This window comes from Saccopteryx leptura, chromosome 3, assembly GCF_036850995.1.
Source record: "Saccopteryx leptura isolate mSacLep1 chromosome 3, mSacLep1_pri_phased_curated, whole genome shotgun sequence".
NCBI lineage: Eukaryota > Metazoa > Chordata > Mammalia > Chiroptera > Emballonuridae > Saccopteryx > Saccopteryx leptura.
In genome coordinates this window covers 258,348,933-258,369,692 of record NC_089505.1, presented here as the reverse complement: position 1 = coordinate 258,369,692, position 20,760 = coordinate 258,348,933, and the positions used below count along the sequence as shown (strand labels likewise).

Here is a 20,760-nt window from a genome sequence, read left to right as displayed (position 1 = left end):
TTGAATGAAAAGTGCACAGTAAAGAACTAAAAATATCAGCACTAAAGGACGCATTTTGGATGTCAAGGTGAGTAGCCCTGGAGAAACACCCTAATCGGTCAACAGTCCCTTCTGGAGAAGTAGCTCACGGTGCCCCTGGCCTCAGTTCTCCATATACAGGCTTACATGTCATTATGCTTTTATCTGTTTAACTTTTGAGAAAATAAATAAATAAATAAATAAAAATCCTGAAGAAGAGAAAGTTCCTGACGAGACCTTTTGTCTGGCATCCTGGGATGGTATTAAGGGAACCATTCATATTTAGTGATAGAATTTCTCATGCTCAATAAATTCTGTTGCTTCATATTTGCAACCTTGTGTGTGGTGCATTTCCTCTCCAACGTTCTAGATCCCTCTTTGCTTTTACACCTATGCGTCTGGTACCTGTAGAATGAACTTGTAGGAGGTTTATTTGGGTTATTTAATGATCCTGACAGCATAGAATAGCAATCTCTTTACATCCTATCATAAGTACTCAAGGAGATGTCTACCTCTGGAAGTTAGCTGTGTGGTTTTAATAGGAAGTGATAATGAGAACAAATAAAAACACTTATTTTCCCAACTTGGATTTCCATCAAAATTGTTGGAAAGCTTAAAACTGAATAGCAAATCATTTCTAAAAAGAAGAAAAGCAATCGGGTAATGCTGGTTAATTCTTCTTTTATACTAATTATTTACATATGGGTTGCTCATTAAAAGTCTGTATTCCAGCTAGAACTTAATGCTAGAAGAAACAGGCAGCAGATGAAAGCCCACATTGGTCCAGAGACAAACAACTCTCCCAGATCCAGAAAGACATCCAAAACCCAGGCAGTTATCACATTCTTAAATGCCACTGATTACAAGGTGAGAGTGGGTAGCTTTGTCCATTAAGTCAGAAAATTGTGGAAAAGATCTTGCACATTGCCAAGAAGGAGGTAAGCTCACTAATTTGTCTCATTATCCACTATTTAAATCCATTCCAAAGAGAAAAATAAAACCTTCAATAATATATTTATGGGTTTTGGTGTCATTTTTAAAGAAAAAAAAGGCCAAACACCTTTGTCTTGTTAGAAGTGGTCCATACTTATCTGGTATTGATGCAGTACATATCTATTCCTATCGGCTAGACTTTTCTATCAGAGATACATTCCTGGCCCATCATCACTGGCTAATGCAGAGGAAGGAACTGGGTCAAGGTCATATGGAAATATTTTACCAGATCACTGGCAACTACCCAGTAAAGTCATTCTGTTTTAAGGAACACACACACCTCATCAAACCTCCAATGGATCTCCCAAATTTACTCCTTACTTATCTCCTTTGTAGCAATCCTCTCAGTCTACAATTACTGTGCTGCAATGTTTATTTATCTTTCTTGTGGCTTGTCTATCTAATTCCATGAAAAGTAATCATCATGTGTGCAGGGACCTTATCAGCACTCTAGAACCTAGAAATAATTGCCCACGCCTTTGTTTCTACCACTCCTTCATTCCTAAGACTTTGAATATAGATAATAAAAATGTCCCTTCCTGACCACTTTTTCAGCTTTATTTTAATTCTGGTACTTGCTGTGTTTTTACTCATCAGCAGAAAACCTCACTTCTTACTCACACATGAACCCTTAGATCTGCTGTACCCTAAATTGGTTGCAAAGAACAGAAATGCTTTCCTACTAGTGGGAAGTCAAGAGGAAAAGAAGTTTGTTGTAGAGACATAAAGAGGTCTCTTGGGATCTGGAAAAACTGTAGAGCCAATCACTAGAGCTGAGGAAACACACAGACATTCTTGCACAGGGTGTTTCTGCTTTTCTCTTTGTTTTATCATAGCTTTCATTTGCACATAAGTGCTGAGGTCGTATCTAACCCTATCCTCCTCTCCATCTACTAATCTTTAAATTTGGTCGCCCACTGAAAATCAAGGAGGGTGCCTTAAAATTCAATTGCAGAATTGCAGAGAAAGGACTCAGATTAGCTCAAACTAGGTTTTCTTCAGAGTGTAACAAGACATGTCACTGACACGCCAATCTGGAACCACAGTCCTCCATCAGATGACCATCCTTGTTCTATTATCATTGGCCAAGGCAAGTTTAGGGAAGGGACTAGATCAGTGTCACATGGGGAACCAGGGTTGCAGAACGCCATGCACAAAACAGGGCAGGGCACTGTTATGTTCCTATGAGCCACTGTGTATTTGTTAAGTATCTTAGAACATTTTCCAGGTAGCTCAGACAATGCAGTTCACTCTTGCCTCTCCCATCTACATATAAAAACATAATTATTAAGAAAATGAATACACCTTTCACAACAGGTTATGGAACATATGTGCTAGTATATCCTCTTTGTATCCTTTTGGCAAAAGTACTAAATAATAGTGAATATGTTGTTTGTATTGATGATGAGGATGATGATGATAATAATAGCTAACCATATAATGCTTATTATATGTCAAGCAATATTCTAAGCTCTTTACATCTTTTTAATTCTCACGAAATCCTAATGAGGTAGGCATAATTATTAATGCAATTTTGATGTGAATAAATTTAATCACAGAGAGAGCTGAGCTACCATAGAGCTAGTAAATGGTGGGACCAGATTTGAATATGGCTAACTCTAAATACAAAAAAAAAAAGTAACTGATATCAAAGTATGCCATTTGATTCTAAATTCCCATTTGATATGAGAAGTTTCAATAATGTCATATTTTGATGACAGCTAATAATAATTGCCAACTTTGTGCCCTGCCAAAGAATAGGTCACATGCAGCCTTCTTTTGTGCCTTGCCCGTATTTACCAGCAACTCCAAAAGTATTCTCTTCTCCCAGCTCTCAGACGGTCAGGACCAAGAGCGAAAGGAGCTGGCCCTCGCCACTGGGTCTCAGTGTCAAGGGGAGAAGAATACTGACCAGTGTCACCTCAGGAGATTTCCTTACTCTGTCCTCCTCACTTCCATCTCCAGAGATTCTTAATTTCACCCTCTTGGTAAACAAAAACAGACTTCTAGGGGAAATATAGCATAATACTTTATTCCTCCCTCTGCCCCCTAGAAAGCACTTCCACGGCAGATGGAACTTAGCATGTGATCGCCCAAATCTTCAGCAAACTTGAAAAATGAAGAGTCATTGATACCAAGGGCCACGCATCATCCTATTTTGTGTCCCCTTCACCGACACTTTGCACCAGTGTATACTTCCTTAATCTGTCCCCATTATCAGCCTAATAATACCTCCCGATATTCATAAATGCCTGGCCAGATTTTCAGCTATTTTGTGCAAAGAAGAAACATCCAGCTAAATTGAGAAGATTACCACATCACCACATACATCAGTGACAGCCTCTGTGTTATTACAGTTGATTTTTGTTGACAGTTGGCTGTAGGCAGTTGTGTTTCAAATGCCTTTTTTCACTGAAAAATTAAACAAAATCCCATGCAAAATGCAGCCCTCCAGTTCAAAAACTGTAAATCCCAAATTAGCATTTCATACTTTAAAAGGTAGCACAGCACAATTTTCCATTGAAAGGTCTATACAGTTGACACAAATGGGTGCTTTAGATGTGACACTAATGCTACTGGTGCCTTTTAAGAAAGCCACCTTTTCAGATATTATTGTCCTCTCTCAATAATCTGCATATACTACAGTTCTTGCCCATGGAAGAAAAAAGAGAGAGAAAAGGGGAAAATATCTGACTTACTGTTTTAATTAATTTAAGTAAATTAGGTTCCATAAATTTATAAACAATAGGTTAAATTAAAAAGAGATAGGTTAATTTAACCTCCTTAAAAAGAATACAGGAAACCTAGGCATCAAAAGTCACTGCTCCCACTAAACAATAAGAAAAGGTAGTTCTATAAGCTAGAAAAACTCCTGTATCTAAGGACAGTTCTGATATAAGAATCTTTCAACTTTACTTGGAAAGTAAGAATCTGACTTAACAAACTTTTAAATTGTGGAAGTAAGTCATAAGACTGACATTGAACAGGGCTATTTGACTTTTTTAAAAACTGGAAATCAGTTTTCCTCCTTACCCAGGAGACACTTCAGCATGAGTTTTAAACAGTTCCCTTCCTTCATCCAGAAGAATTGTTCTTTAACTAGAAAATAAACAAACAAAAAAAGTTGTCAGTTGCGCAAGTAGATTTAGAAAAAAGAAATGTAATGATTATTTCTTGACTGTGGAACAAGCATCAAGTACTAGTCAGGGAACTTGAGGCCATTTCTTTTGCAAACATCTCACAAATAGCACTTGACTCTTGGTCATATAAAGTCAACTGTCCAATGATCAGAACTATTGTGTGAAAACATAAAGGATGAGTAGTCTTGGCCCTGTCCTCTAAACATTTTCAAAATTTGAATAGGACAGATTTCTGCACTCCTAAAGATAAATGTTTATACCCTGTAAGTTTGCATGATCCAGGGAAAACCACCTACTCACTTCCGAATGGTAAATATATAAAAAATAAATATCAAGCCCCATTTAGCTTAGTAATGCTGAAAGCACAGGGCCAAGTTCATGTGAAAAAATGGAAAACATACTTCATCATGTAAGAAACACCTAGGATATTTCTGAATGAAATGACCCAGGTGGAAATTTCATTCTAATTTTGGAGTTCTTGGTTAACTATTTTCTGAAAGTAACTAACTACTTAGTCTGTGGCTACTGATAAACCCTGCTTCCACAAAAATATTTAGAGCTCATCAGATTTGAAAAGATGTACTTGAATAAATGTCTCAGCTCTGCTTTTTCCTTCATCCCAATCATATAGTTTCTCTCCCCACAAAGGAACTCAATCAGAAGAAGGTGAGCTCAATAAAGGACAGGCATGCCAACTAATAATCTGTGGCGAAAGAAAACTGCTCCGAGGTTGCCTAGGGATGAGATGAAATGAGAAGTGACTGCAAAGAGACATGAGGTATTCTTAGGAGGTGGTCGGAAATGTCCTGCACCTTGATTTTGGTGGTGGCTGTATAGGTTTTACATGGGTACATTTATTGTACATATATTGTATGTCCATCAAGTTGATTCAAAAAAAGAAAATAAACAATCAAGACAGAAGTGTCCCACTATCATAAAACAGGATTTCATACAGAAGCATTGTGGACCCTTAGAAGGAGTCCAGCTCCATAGCCATTACACAACAAGGAAAATTTAAACATTGCTGTTTGTCTTCTCAATTAAAGAGTAAGCAAAGCCTAAATTATATCCCTGCCCAGGTGAGGACAAGAAGTGTCTTTTTTTTGTGACAGAGAGAGACAGTGAGAGGGACACATAGGGACAGACAGATAGAAAGGGAGAAAAATGAGAAGCACCAGTTTTTCGTTGTGGCACCTTAGTTGTTCATTGATTGCTTTTTCATATGTGCCTTGACCAGGGGGCTACAGCAGACTGAGTGACCCCTTGATCAAGCCAGAGACTTTGGGCTCAAGCTGAGGAGCCTTGCTCAAACCAGATGAGCCCACTCTCAAGCTGGGGACCTCTTCAAACCTGGGTCCTCCGTGTCCCAGTCCAATGCTCTATCCACTGCGTAACCACCTGGTCAGGGAAGAAATGTCTTGATAAATGGGGGTAACATCATAACTATATAAGAAACTAACTCTGGATTTGTTTCTCTATTTGGGAACAACTAAATATAACCTTTTGTTTTAAAAAGAAAAACAAAATCCTCAATCCTTTTGGAAATTATGAAGAGATGTACCTTTTATATTAGTTTAGGAACATTTCCCACAGTTCTTAAAGGCATCACCTTAACACTTCTCTACTTATTTCTCAAAGAACAAATATCTGTGCACAATTCTGAAAATGATCATTTGCAGGACAGAGGTTGTGTTCATGAACAAAAATTCTGCTACTCAAAGACAATAAAGGTGGTTCAGCCGGGGATAATTTCTCTCCATTGCCAGCCAACAATAGTTTGATGAACAAAAGAGGAGACTCAGAGGGAAACAAGGGGGCTGCATTAAGAGTTTGGTATTACAAAAATTTTTAATTATAATACAAATTAGAAATAGTTGTTCACCTTCAAAAGGATTCTGTAATCTACAAAACAGGTATAGACCAAAAATATGCTTTAAATATAAATTTATAAATTTCCTTTAGTTCATTTAAAATGTTACTTAATTTTAAATTGTTTAGAAAAAACTTTTCAGGGGCATTTTAAGTAAAAATTGAATATGCATTTGATTATAAAGAGGTACTAATGTATCCCTCAAGATTGCATAACATGCCTTTATTTTTTAAAACAATCAGCAGATATCACCTAATTGCTCTAATTTTGGCTTCTGTGACAATTCTAATGAGGCAGGCAATGGAAAAGGCAGATTGTCCCATTTTTGGATAGAAAGCTGAGTGCAAAAAGCTTAAGTGATTCTTGTGGAGTTAGTCACTAAATTAGTAGAAATGGCCCACTAACTGATGTCTTTCTTCCAAACAGCACTGTTTCAATAGAAAACTGCTTTATTCTTCAATAGTTATATTTGAAAAATACTATATTGCATTGTCTTTTATCATTTTCAAAAAGCTTCTCATACATTATCCATTCAATTCACTTATTCACTCAGTAAAGAAACATTATTAAGAATCTACTAAATATAGTCCACTAAATAAATAGCATAAATAAATAAATGACTCCTATTGTCAAGAGTCTTGGATTGTAGTTGGGGTTTAAGACACATGAACCCTTTCAACCACATTAGCCTAGATATAGGTAAGCATAAAGTATTCAGGTAACACAGAGGAGACTCAGTTAAGCCAGACATAAGTTGGGAGAAGAAATTAGAGAAGAATTCTTGAAAAACATGACATCTGAGCTGAGTCCCAAAGATCTTGTTAATCAGGATAAGGAAAAAGTGTGTGTATTTGGGGAGAGGGGGAAATGGGATCGGAGAACAGGGGGGTGGAGAGCTGAGGGAAGAGAAGAGAGGTTGAGGAGGATGTGGGTGGGACAAAGGAATAAATGAGGATAAAACTTATTAAATCCAGACATTGTGAAGGAACTCAGGAAATAAGGGTATATACATCTGAATAATAAAAACATAAAGACTCAGAGGTGTAAAGCAACATACACAAGCTCTATTAGTTGATAGAGGTTAGTTGATTCTGGTTACTACTTAGCTCTTTTTTCGACTATTTTCCATTGTCAATTCAGGTGAAAATGGTAATTAAATGTTTCTTATTTCATGAAAAGATGGATGGTTATAGGTCATATTTTGTCTTTAAAAATACATAAAATACCATATAAGAATAATAATTTTTGAAAAGATTAATGTCCAGTTGGGAGTATCACCATATATATCCTTTGCATAACACCTTTTTTTTCCAAATAGTTTTCTACATATTATTTCAAAGTAAACCAGGGATTAGAAAGTGAAGTTCTAGTCCCCATAGAGCAAATTAGGGTGGAAGTGAAGGCAAAGAGAAGAAAAGTAACTTGACAAAATCAGATGGTGACTGGTAGAGTGCAGTCTTGAATCCAAGATTTCTGATTCCCAGTCCAAGATCTTTCTGCTATACCCCGCAGTACCTCTGAGAGCATGCAAAGGAGAATTTTTGATACTTTTGCCATAGTATGTCACTATACATTGTTTATTATTAATGTGATATGTATTATTCCTTAACTTAAGAAGCAGAAGTATTAATATTGTCGGTGGGTGAAGTTACATGGTGATAAAGAGGCTTAGATTCTTAGAACTTTCAAAGAGAAGCCACCAGTTCTCATGCAAAGCCATGTCCCTATAATGTCACAGTTAAAACATGCAAAAAGGCAAAATTCAGTTCTGGTTTTAGAAAAGAATAGCTTTTATCTAAACTCATTCTAAACCCATATATTCAATGGCTCAAATTTTAAGACACAGAGTGGAAAAAAATCCCTTGGCTTATTTTAGTGCTATAGATTCTGAGGAAGACACAATTTGCCATGCTATTTTTCAATCACCCAGTGAAACTCAAGTTCCCTTTGACATTGATGCTATTCCCAATTCAACATTGCTAAATTTTAACTATCCTCCCTTTCAATTAGCTGGGTTTCTGTTTGCTTACTTTGTCTGTGGTTATAGCCTTTCCTCATGGACCTAAGATCACTGTTTTCCTTTCTCTTTATGCTCTGTGAGCATCAAATATCATGGGGCATGCATGTAATTGTCATTCGGTGTGAAAAAGCCAGCTGGAGGTACCACAATCATGTCAATATACCAGTCAGCAAGAAAACCTCCAAGCTGATTGTTTTCTATTTAGATATAATATTACATGGATTGAAAATCGCTGTTCCCATAAACTTCTGATTTATATTACCATGGTTTTCATACTTTCATGCAATCAACTAATAAAAATAGATACAATACAAACATTATATATTTATGCATATAAGTACATGTACATAAAATTATATTAAAGAAAATAGAATTCATCATATCTGTAGAATCCGTGCACAATCAGAAGCTATTTAATTATTACAAGAGATGGAATCTTAGGGCTCCGAGAGACTGCGAGAAGTAAACTAGATCAGATCAGCTAAGTGAAAATACTGCAGTGAAATTCGTCCTACATAGATTGCTGTTTTCCCTCAGTAGAAAATTCTCCAACCTTAGTGAACCTCCTTCCCCAGCACCTTCCTCAGGGAGCGTTTTCTTAGGTCTACCTTGATATCATGACTTGTGTCTCATACCCTTTCTGGCTACCAATGTCTTGTTCCATAACACATAAGCTTCTTTCTGTTCCTAAAAAAAGGGGTGGGGGATGGAAAAGAGGTTCATTACCACCATAAAATATTCTTATGCATTCAGAGCTAGTGGTCCTGTGAAAGTAGCACTGAAATTATAAAAAGATGAAGAAAATATTATTTTCAAGATCTCCTCTAGATAGAGAATTATATGTAGAAAGGAAAAACACTTTGGTAAGCCCTGACAGGATGATAGAAGGAGAAGTGATCATTCTGCAGTAACAGTAGATCCAGTCACAAGTTGCCCTGCAAGAAGTTTCAGTATGGTTAACCGTAGATCCTACTTGTGCGGAGGGAGAATGCATATTTGGAGCCAGAAAAAAGGTTGATTGTTCAGGATGATAGAAAAAGATTAAAAATTGCTGCAACAATCTTGCCTTCCCCTACATAGCACTGTGCCTTTACTCTAGCTAAATGTAAACAAAGTCACAGCTTACCGTTCTGCCAAGCATGCCTACATGTCTTGGTCAAGCTACCTAGCTGAGAACTTGAGAAACTGAATGATTTTGAATGAGAGGCTGAATCTTCTTTGCTTATTTCTGAACTAAGCACTTGGTTTGAATCAGTGGTTTAAAAAAAACATGAAAAACTCTTGCACTTGCCATTCAAAAAAATAAGGGGTACAAATTCTGAGTAATTCTAGGTGAAGATAGGAAAGAGGGATAGCATTCTGAGGAGGCACTAGGGGGAATTCCATGGAACACCTCACACTTTGGAGAGAAGGATCATAAAGCACAGACTACATAATCTCAATAGCTTCCCCCAGTTCTGAAATTACAGGGGTTTTTAACCCTTTTCAGAAGGACCGGATTGTAATTTCAGAGTGGGAGTGTCATCAGCAAATTAGAAGAGTAGATAGTTTCAATCTCTCACTTCCCTTCAGAAACACACACACACACACACACACACACACACACACACAAAACAACAAGAAGCAGAAACCACCAGAATCAACTTTATCAGAACTCTGAAAAATAGTTAAATATTTATAGCAACCAGTGAATGTCAAATCAAGAAGAAGGTAACTTTAAGACAATAGGAAAACTTTGTTACATTTATACTTGCCAGAGCCCCATCCCCTCCCAAAACAATGGTGATGGTAGAACAGCAGCAGTCCACATCACCACTGTAGGACCCTTGTCACTGGTTTATAAAGCAGCAGAATAGAGTTTATTCATAAGTGATTGTACATGTTTGTTCTAACCACAAGTGACCTACAGGAGTGACACAAGGTGCTCATCTCTGCTTAATTAACTAAGAACTCAGGCCATAAAAGCAGTTGGCATTTCTCAAAAAACACCCTATCCCAAACTAACAACCCTCAGATGCCTGGGACAAAAAGTATTAGATTCAAAATATGGAACAGACCACCTAAGTCCTGGAAGTAAAAGCTGGGAAGAGGTTTTTCTCCCCCCTCCCAGTAAATTAGAACATATAAACATAGTCGTATATTCAGAAAATTTTAGAAAACTATGTGCATGCCCAGGACATGATGAATGCTCAGAAAGGACTTGAGAATAACTCAGCTATCACCTCTGGTTGCTAGACAAAGCAAGTCTAAGTGCTGAAAGAGTGCCCTGGTGTAGAGCTAATTTGCCAAGACTGAGAAAGGTGTTTGTTGGTTCAGTTCTGGCATTAAAAGAAATCTCTGTCAAGATATGAGTCAAACAGAAGCTAAAAGACATAGACTTCAATAGTCACATACAATGAGAAATATAGTCTTTATAAAAATAGTTTGGAAAACCCATTAAACAAATAAATGTCCACAGTGTTCAACAATCAAAAAGCATCAAAAATCAAAAGTATCAATCAATCTGATTTCCATGATTCCTACATTATAATATTCAAATGTTAAGTTTCAACAAAGAATCACAGGCACATAAAGAAACAGGAAAGCAAGGCTTATTCAAAGGAATAAAATTGACAGAAACCTTCTCTGAGGAGTACCAGGCATTAAAATTGTGAAATAAGATTTTTAAATAAGTTTCCTAAGCATACATGGCAGGGCAAAATAGGTTTATACTTGAGAGTACACAAAACACAGAGACTATACTTGTATTATTATTTATCAATTATTGTATTATTTTCCACATAAACCACTATAAACCTACTTTTGTCCCACCCTGTTCACAAATTCCTTAAGAAAAACATAGACAAAGAACTAAAAGAAATAAGAAAACCAATATATAAGCAAAATGAGAATATCAATAAAAAAGACTGAAATTATTTTTAAAACACCAAAACATTATCATGCTGAAAATTGTAATAACATCAACAAAAAATTACTAAAGGAGTTAGTTCAACAGCTGATCTGAGCCAGAAAAACAAATCAGTAAATTTTTAGTACAAATAAAATTACAATGTCTGGGGAATAGAAAAAATGTGTGAAAAAAGTGAAAGTAGAAAAAAAAGAGTGAAAAGGAAAACAGTCTGAAAAACTTGTAGAATACCATCAAGCAGATCAACATAACATGTCTAGACAGTGGTAAGAGAGAGACAGGGGCAAAAATAATTTTGAAGAAATATTGACTTAAAGCCTTTCAAATTTGATTAGAAATATGAATCTATGAGTACATGAAACTCAACAAATCTCACACAGGATAAACTCAAAGAGATGAACACTGAAATGTTGTAATTAAGCTATCAAAAGACAAGAGAATCTTTTTTTTATATATAAATTTTTATTAATGTTAGTGGGATGACATTAATAATTCAGGGTACATATATTCAAAGAAAACATGTCTAGGTTATCTTGTCATTAAATTATGTTGCATAAGGACAAGAGAATCTTAAAAGCATCAAGAGAGAAGCAACTCATTACATGCAAGGAATTCTCAATAAGATTAACAGTTGATTTCTCATTAGAAACCACAGAGGACAGAAAGCATTCAAAATGCTGGGGGGAAATGTCAACCAAGAATTTCATACCTGACAAAACTGTCCTTAAAAAAATGTGGGTATTCCATACATACCATCTGAAGTCTCTAGGAAGTCCTGCTATACAGTACCACCTACCTGACCACCCACAAGTAAAGTACAAATTCCAGGACACCACAAATCATTCCACATAGGGGAGCCCATGTTTCCTCCTAGTATCTCTTTGGGCAGAGAGGAAAGGTTGAGCAAGCTGTCCTAGGACTAGGCTCAAGGCCCTGAGAGGCCAGAAAACAAATAGCCTCTCCACACAAACATGACTCCACACAGAGGCCATCCTGGGCACTGCCAGTCCATGGGGAAGACTGGCCTTCTGGGCTTGGAAAATCCTTCCTCCCACCACAGAGGAAAAGGAGCTCACAAGGAAGATTACAGAAGATGCCTGGCTGGGAATATGATGCTACAGAGTCACAGTGGACACTGGGCTATTCTCATCACTGCAGAAGGAGAATGGGGCCCCAGGTAAGGGGACCAGGCAGATAAATTCATATTTTAGAGTCAAGGTGTCTATAGTCAAGCCATATTCACCTGCTGACGCAGAAGAGGCTGCAGCCAGCATCCCATCTTTCACTCAGTGTGTCCATTTCTGCACAAATGGTTACCAAAAGCCCACGATATTCCAGGCACAATGAACTCCAGGAAGACCTCAAGCCTTGTCCTCAGTAGCCACAAGTGCAGGCTAACTGTGTGTTCCAAATAAAACATTTGTGTGTCCATCGCATCCTGAATGTGACATGAAACAGTCCCCTGGAGAAATCCTGAGGTGTCTTCTTTGGTTAAGAATATTAATCTTTAGCTTGCCCACTTTGTATGTTTGAAATTTTGTCAGAGAGGATTTTTTGTTTGTTTTTGTTTTGAATACAGAACAGTGAAAAAATTAAAAAAAGAGAAAAATTAAGACATTCCCAGATAAACAAATGTACAGGGAGTTCATTACTGCTGGAAACACCCAATAAAGAATGTTCAAGGGATTCCTTTAGGTTGAAATAAAAAGCACTAGATAGTAACTCAAAGACATATGAAGAAATAAAGATATCTCTAGTAAAGATAAATACATGGGCAAATTATAATATAGTATTATTGCATCTTTTTGTCTTTTGATTTGTATTGATAGTTCCGCTGTTACTTCCATAGGAGTTAAAACACAAAAGCATAAAAACTCATTATAAATTGATATTATCTGGCTCATAATATACAAAGGTGTAATTTGTGACAACTTTAAGGAAGGTTGAAATACAAAGTTATATAGGAGCAGAGTTTTTCTATGCTATTAAAGATAAATTAATGTAAAGTTTACACTATTAGTATATTAGTATAGAGTGTTATAAACTTGAGATATTAAGCATAATCTCCATGATGACCACAAAGGAAATACCTTAAATATATATCTATATCTATCTATATTTATCTATATCTATATCTATATATCTATATATATGTATATGTATAAGGAAATAAAAAGGGAATCAAATGGTTGACTACAAAAAAATCAAGCAAACATAAAAGAAAGCTATAATGGGAAAAATGAGAAGTAAAAGATGTATAAGACATACATAAAGCAAAGGACATTAAGATTAAGTCAATCCTTCCTTATTAATAATTACTTTAAGTGTTAATAAATTAAACTCTCCAATCATAAAGCAGAAATTGGCAAATAAATTTAAAAATTATCCAGCTAACTGCTGACTGTAAAAGATTCACTTTAGATGCAAAGATGCTCATAGATTGAAAGTGAAAGAACAGAAAGAAGATAATCCATGCAGTAGTGACCAAAGACAGCTGGGGCGGCTATCCTAATATTGAACAAAATAGACTTCAAGTCAAAAACTGTCACAAGAGACAAATAAAGACATTATATATTGATAAAAGGTCATTTCTTGAAGAAGATATAACAATAATAATTATAAACATATGCACCAAACAAAAGAACTTTAAACACATAAAGTAAATACTAACAGAATTGAAGGAAAAAAATAGACAGCTATAAAGTATTAGTTGGAAACTTCAATAAACTTTGTTTAATAATGAATATGAAATTTAGGAATAAGATCAATAAGGAAATAGACATTTTAAATAATACTGTATATCAACTAGACCTAACAAACACATATATAGAATATTCCTGTCAACAAAAACAGAAAATACATTTTTTTCTCAAGTGCACATAAAATATTCTCTAGGATAAACCATATATTAAGCTACAAAACAAGCCTCAATAAATTTTAAATGACTGAAATTATAAAAAATATCTTGTCTGATCATAATAAAGTTACAGTTTTATAGGAAAACTGAAAATTTTACAATATGTAGAAGTTACACAACATATTCTTATATAGTCAAAGAAGAAATCACAAAGGCAATTAAAAATAATTAGAGGTAAATGAATAAAACAATATGTCAAAATTTTTGAAGCAGAAACAGGAGCTTCTGAGCAGTGACTTCAAATATATTAACTGTCTTGCCTATGATGAAGCAATCATGGCTCTGTAGGACCAAATTGAGCCAGAGACTACAATGCAACACCCACAGGCCTCTGAGTAGCTGGAGTCAAACAAGGATTATGCTGAGGATGACAACATCTATCAACAGAACATCAAGGACCTACACCAAAAGTACTCATACATCCACAAGACCAGGTCTGGTGGGAACTGCTTTATTGAGCTTCTGGATTCTCACTGGAGGCACTGCTGAATGACAACAAAAATTGCAGTGGTTCAAAGTTGTGTCTACCAAGAGCAAAGAGGACCTGGTTCACAATTCACCAAGTTCAAGGATTCACCAAGTTCACCACTGAGGATTTCCACAACACATTTGTGAACCTCATCAAGCAGGTTGAGAAGCAGACCTCAGTAACTGACCTGCTGGCCTCCTCAACAACTAGAGCACTTTAGGCTACCTGGTGGTCTACCTGCAGCTGCTCACCCCAGGCTACCTGGCATATGAGAACAAGTTCTCCAAGCACTTTATCAAGGGCTAGCAGACAGTCACAGACTTCTGCCAGCAGGAGGGAAAGCCCATGTGCAAGGAGAGTGGCCATGTTCCCTTTATAGCACTAGCCCTGGCTCTCAGCATCTCCACCCAGGTGCAGTACATGGACCACAGCAAGGGTGGCAACATCAACCCACACATCTCTGTGGGCTTGAAGCATACAGTTCTACCTTCCCCACCAGCCTGGATACCACAATATCCTCCACAAGTAGGGCTGGCGTTAGTCTCTTCGTCTGCCATTATCCTGCATGCCCTCCCCTCTGCAAGGCACTACACATGTACAAAGTTATTTTGTGGTTGTAAATGGTCACATTTCACTTGCCCCCTTTCTCTGTCACACAAATTTCCATGTTTCATTAAAGGAAATGTTAGTGTTAAAAAAAAAAAAGTCACCTTATGGGTTGCAATTAAGGGAGCACTCAGAAAAATGTATAGGCATAAACACATTTAAAAATAAGGAAGATCTCAAAATCAATGACCTAACTTTATAACTTAAGGAACTAGAAAAATAAAAAGAAGAGCAAAGTAAGCCCAAAGCTAGCAGAAGTAAAGGATTTTTTTTAAAAAATCACAGTGGTATAAATAAAATAGAAAATTCAAAAACAACAGATAGAATCAATAAATTAAAAGTTCTTTGTAAAGATCAACAAAATTGACAAAACTTTAGCTAGACTGACAAAAAGGAGAAGACACAAATTACTAAAATCAGAAATAAAAGAGGGGCCACTATAAATGACTTTACATAAATAAAAGAATTGTAAGAATATTATGAACAATTGTATTCCAACAAATTATATGACTGAGATGAAATGGACAAATTTCCAGAAACAAAAATCATCAAAGCCAACTAAGGAAGAAATAGAAATCTCAACAGACATGTAACAAGGGATTGAGATTGAAACAGTAGACAAAACCTTCTAACAAAGAAAAGTCCCAACCTGCTGGTTTCAGGCTGAGTTCTACCAAACATTTATAAAATTAACACCAATTTTTCTTAAACTCATTTTAAAAAATAGAAGAGGAGGTAACACTTCCTAAATCATAGTATGAGGCCAGCATAACTTGGATACTAAAGCCAGATTAAGACATCAAAAGCATGCCTGACCAGGTGGTGGCACAGTGGATAGAGAGTCAGATTGGGATGCGGAGGACCCAGGTTCAAGACCCTGAGGTTGTCAGCTTGAGCGCAGGCTCATCTGGTTTGAGCAAAAGCTCACCAGCTTGGACCCAAGGTCGCTGGCTCAAGCAAGGGGTTACTCGGTCTGCTGAAGGCCCGCGGTCAAGGCACATATGAGAAGGCAATCAATGAACAACTAAGGTGTTGCAATGCACAACGAAAAACTAATAATTAATGCTTCTCATCTCTCCGTTCCTGTCTGTCTGTCCGTGTCTATCCCTCACTCTGACTCTCTCTCTGTCTCTGTAAAAAAATAAAATAAAATAAAATAAAATAAAATAAAAAGAGTTGCCATTTAAAAAAAAAAGACATCAAAAGCAAAGAAAATTATAAATTAATATTCCTTAGTATATGGATGTAAAAACTCTCAAAAATATTAGCAAGCCAATCTAATAGTGTATTTATAGAATTATATATCATGACCAAGTGGGATTTATTTCTGAAATATAAAGGTGGTTAAACAATAGAAAATCAATCAATGTAATATTGATAGAATGGGGAGGAAAAATATACAGTCATCTCAATCAACCAGAAAAGGCATTTAACAAAATCTATTAGTCTTTCATGATTAAAGAAAAAAAAAAAAAAAACCTCTCAGAAAAGTGTAAGTGAAGTACAACTTCCTCATTCTGAACACCCACAGCTAACATCACGCTCATGGTGAAAGACTGAAAGCTTTCTCCCTAAGATCAGGAGTAAGACCAGGCTCGCTTTCACTGTTGCTGTTCAACATTGTACTGGAAGGTCAAGCAAGGTCAATTAGGCAAAAATAAAATAAATAAAAACTAAAATTTATCCAAATTGGAAGAGAAAGAAGTAAAACTATCTGTATTCACAAATGACATGATCCTATACAGAAACATGCCAAGGAATCCACAAGAAAACTTCTAGATCTAATAGATAAATTTCTCAAAGTTTCAGAGTACAATGTCAATATACAACATCTAGCTGTGCTTTGATATACCTGCAATAAACAATATCAAAGGGAAAGTATAGAGATATTTTATATACAGTAGCATTTGAAGAATAAAACAGTAATATACCTAACAAAAAAAAAAAAGAAAGAATGATTTGTACACTGAAAACTACAAAACATTGATGAAAGAAATTAAAGGAATCCTAAAGAAATGACAGACTATGTTTAGGAATAGGAAGACTTAATATTGCTAAAATGGCAATAATGCTCAAAGCAATTTACAAATTGAATGCATTCCCGACCAAAATTCTAACAGCCGATTTTGCAGAAATAGAAAAGCTAATACTTCAAATTTATGGAAGTACAAAAGGCCCCAAATAACCAAAATAATCTTAAAAAAGAACAAAGCCATGGATTCACATTTTCTGAATTCAAAACTTAATACAAATCTACAGTAACCAAAGCAATTGATGCTGGCATAAAATAGACATATATACCAACAGAATAGTATTGAAAGTCCAGAAATAAACCCATGCATTTGTAGACAATTAACTTTTGGTAATGTTGTTAGATCTTTTCAAAATAAAAAGTAATATTCAACAATAGATTTGGTACAACTGAATTTCTACATGCAAAAGAATGAAGTTGGATGCCCTGCTTTACATCATATAAAAATTAACTTAAAATGGGTCAATAATCTAAACATAAAACTCTGAATAGAACATACAGGAATAATATTCATGACCTTTGCTTCAGCAATGAATTCTTAGCTATGACACCAAAAGCCTAAGAAACAGAAAGAAAAATAAATCAGATTTTATAAAAGTTAAAAACTATGCATCTAAGGGCATTATCAAGAAAGTAAAAAGTCAACTCACAGAATGGTAGTAATTATTTTAAAATCTTACATCTGATGGGGGTTTAATATCCAGAATATATAACTCTAAAACTCAAGAACAAAAAGCCAATTCAAAAATTATCAAAAAACACCTGTTCAAAGATGATATATAAATGGCCAATTATGTGAAAAGAAGTTCAACATCATCAACCCATAGAAAAATGCAAATGAAAACCACAATGGATATTATTTCACACATATTAGGATGGTTATAATTTAAAAACCAGAGAATAACAAGAACTGGCAAGGATGTAGAGAAATTGAAACTCTCATATACAGTATTGTTTATGAAAATGTAAAATGTTACAGCTCCTATGGAAAACAATTTGGAGGTTTCTCAAAACACTAAACATAAAATTACCATATGACCTAGAAATTACACTTTTAGGAATATACCCCAAAGAAATCAAAACAGGGACTAAGACAAATATTTCTGTGCCAGTGTTTATTTAAGCATTATTCATAATAACCTAGAGATGGATACAACCAAAGTGTCCATCAATGGATGAAAGGATTAACAAAATGTGATATATATTCATTATAGGATATTAATCAATCATAACAAGGAATGAAGTTGGGATAAGTGCTACAAAATAGTTGAACCTTGAAAACATACAAAGTAAAATAAGCCAGAGATAAAACATCAAATATTGTATGATTTCACTTATATTAAAAATCCAGACCCTGGCCGGTTGGCTCAGTGGTAGAGCGTCGGCCTGGCGTGCAGAAGTCCTGGGTTAGATTCCCAGCCAGGGCACACAGGAGAAGCGCCCATCTGCTTCTCCACCCCTCCCCCTCTCCTTCCTCTCTGTCTCTCTCTTCCCCTCCCGCAGCTGAGGCTCCATTGGAGCAAAGATGGCCCGGGCGCTGGGGATGGCTCCTTGGCCTCTGCCCCAGGCGTTAGAGTGGCTCTGGTCTCAACAGAGCGAGGCCCTGGAGGGGCCTCATATAATATTTTTGCTGGAGGAGGGGAGGCAGAGAGACAGTCTCCCACATACACTCCAACTAGGATCCACCCAGCAAGCCTACTAGGGAATGATAGTCTGCCCATCTGGGTCATAGCTCCATTGCTCAGCAACTGAGCTCTTCTTAGCACCTGAGGTGAAGGCCATGGAGCCACTTGCTTCAATTGAGCCATGGACACAGGGGAAGACAGAGAGAGAGAGGTGAGAGGGAAAGGGGTAGAGAAGCAGATAAGCACTTTTCCTGTGTGCCCTGACTGATAATCGAACCCAGGACATCCACATGCTGAGCTGACGCTCTACCACCAAACCAACCAGCTAGGGCTATTTTTGCTGCTTTAACAGAGCCTGCATTATTGAAATTTGGCATGGGTTTTCCTCTTCTTCACCACATGTTGTCTCTAATATTTTCAAAAAAAATTTTTTCTCCTCTCCTTGTTCATTCTTTGATATGGAGTTAAAATGTTAAATATAGCATCAATACTACTTTGTAGCTTGGGAGCAATATTTCGATGAGACTCTCTTTCTTGTCTTATTTGAAGACTACCACTACTAAAATGTCTCTCTTCCCTCATTAAGACTCTCTTTCTTGTCTTATTTGAAGACTACCACTACTAAAATGTCCCCTGCCTTCTCTTGTCTTCTGTGGGCACCTTTTTTTGGATCTCCCCATATGTTCAACATCTGATCTTTGTCTACCCCAAGCTACTCCTAATTAACTCTGCATTATCTGAGTAAATAGCTCAGCACAGAACAACCTGAGTTAAAAAACAACTTCAATATGCTATAAAACCAAACATAAGCTAAATAAAGTTATATCATTCAATACAACAAAACCATCATTAGGAATACACAAATGATTGTTTTTACAATCTACATAAATAAGTATAGTGAGGAAAGAGCAGTGGAGAAGAGAATAATCCATGTGTCTTTGGTTCAGGCTCCAAATGAATTTTGTACTCCAAATATCCATGACACTTAGTGAACAGTTTTGGGGAGAAATATTTAAGACAGGGGATTAACAGTGAGAATAGAAAAAAAGAGAAGGGATGTAAGAGACATTGGTGAGAGAAAACTGAAAAATAATTGTCAGTTGATTAGCTGTATAAAATATGAAAGAAGGGGAACTCAAAGATGACATCAAGATTTCAGAGATCAGGAGAATAGTGTATGAGTGAAAAAAGCCAGATGATTTGATCATGAGAATAGGATGAAGAACAGGGTAGTTGGAGGTTCTAATGGAATAGAAATCTTAAATGGGAGAGTTGTCAAGTCAACCACTGGGATTCAAGAAGTGAATCTCAGGGGATAAGACAGAGAAAAGGACTCAAAAAAGCAATAAGTGACATGGAAAAGAAACAATTTTACAGGTGGTAGACCTACAGCATGAAAGGCAAGCATGGAGTGAAGAACAAGAAAGTATTCCATAGGATGTAAGATGGGAGGAGTCACTTAGATTTGTCAAATAAGGAGTTATAGCTAATTTTAAAGAAAGGAGGTCCTTTGTGGTGGTGGAACCGGGAGTCCCACAGTAATGGTGAATGAAGATGGTGAAGTGGACAGGGATGTCAGCTCACAGATGATTCCTTGCAAAAGGCTCATCTTGAAAGAAAAACAGCACAAGGAAATGGTCTGTGGAGGTAACATGGTAGAATGAGGGCTTCTATTTTAATATTTTAAAAATATAAACATGGGGGCAAAACTCATGGAGAAAAAGTCAATAAAGTTATGAGATGAGAAAGGCTAAATTGATGGGGGCAAAGAAGTGGAAAGAAGTGAATGGCTGAAATCTATAAAAAAGCTGAAGATCTAGCCTTGGGAAGGAGGGAAACCATTTATAAAACAGACAGGAGACATGGAAGCCACAATAAAAGAAGATGTGGAAGAATTACTGTCAGGCCAGTGGCCACTGCCATGGCCATGCTGGTTCACACTGGATTTGGGCAGATTGTAAAGGAACAGGGGAGCCAGAAAATGGTGGGCCATTCCATTTACTAAAGTCTGATAATGGTTGATGAGCAACAGGCAGGGAAGACCACTTCCCTTTCTCTCTCCAGACTCTAGCAGACTCACAGGCCCCCATCAACCTCTGCACTCCCCAGCCAGCCAGGCCAGGCCAAATATCAGGGCTCCTAAGTCCCTTAGCACTCTCTCT

General features: G+C 36.5%; 1 pseudogene; it reads left to right on the top strand.

Annotated features, from left to right (window-relative positions):
* The first annotated feature begins 14,058 nt into the window (after window positions 1–14,058).
* On the top strand, window positions 14,059–14,864 carry LOC136398497 (ubiquitin thioesterase OTUB1 pseudogene; annotated as a pseudogene).
* The last annotated feature ends 5,896 nt before the right edge of the window (window positions 14,865–20,760 follow it).